The sequence below is a fragment of the Geospiza fortis genome, unplaced genomic scaffold (assembly GCF_000277835.1).
Source record: "Geospiza fortis unplaced genomic scaffold, GeoFor_1.0 scaffold173, whole genome shotgun sequence".
In the NCBI taxonomy this organism is placed as follows: Eukaryota; Metazoa; Chordata; class Aves; order Passeriformes; family Thraupidae; genus Geospiza; species Geospiza fortis.
In genome coordinates this window covers 5,848,160-5,848,669 of record NW_005054334.1, presented here as the reverse complement: position 1 = coordinate 5,848,669, position 510 = coordinate 5,848,160, and the positions used below count along the sequence as shown (strand labels likewise).

The 510-nt window shown below is 49.6% G+C and overlaps 1 protein-coding gene across 1 annotated transcript in view; it reads right to left on the bottom strand.

Annotated features, from left to right (window-relative positions):
- The window catches only part of GRIN2B (glutamate ionotropic receptor NMDA type subunit 2B), a 205,629-nt gene extending 205,311 nt beyond the window's left edge, over window positions 1-318 (bottom strand). Inside the window, exon 1 of the mRNA XM_031057703.1 lies at window positions 189-318. The gene's annotated coding sequence lies outside the window, so the exon portion shown is untranslated. The remainder of the gene's footprint in view (window positions 1-188) is intronic.
- Window positions 319-510: the final 192 nt, after the last annotated feature.

Below are 510 nucleotides of genomic sequence, written 5' to 3'. Positions count from 1 at the left end.
TCCTAGGGGTGGGTGGGGGGCTGGGAGTGTCCCCACCACCACCTCCTCCAGCACAGCCGGACAGGGCTCACAGCTATGCAGGCATTTATTTAATGAAGCCGCAGATATTTATTTCTTTTCCCCTCCTTTCTCGCTCGGTAAAAGATTCACACTTAGAGCTGTCATAAAATCCAGACCCACATACATACCAGCAAATCCTGCTTCAAGCACTCGGGCTGCTCTGAGTAGCTACTGCCCCCCTCTCTGCCTGCAAGGCTGATCCGCCTCAGACATGCTCAACTTCTTCCTCCTCCTCTCTGGTACTGCCCGGGTGGGAGATGAGGGGCGGGGAGGTGGAAGTGCTCAGAGCATCACTCTAAAAATACATTTTAAAAAAAATTCTCTGCAATATAAAAGCTCCGAGAATGCTTCCCGGAGGTGGGGAAAGCACGGGAAGGTGAATTAATAAAGCAGCTTAATAATTAATAATAATTAAATATACCCGCGCAAAATGGTGGGGAGGGGGAGATA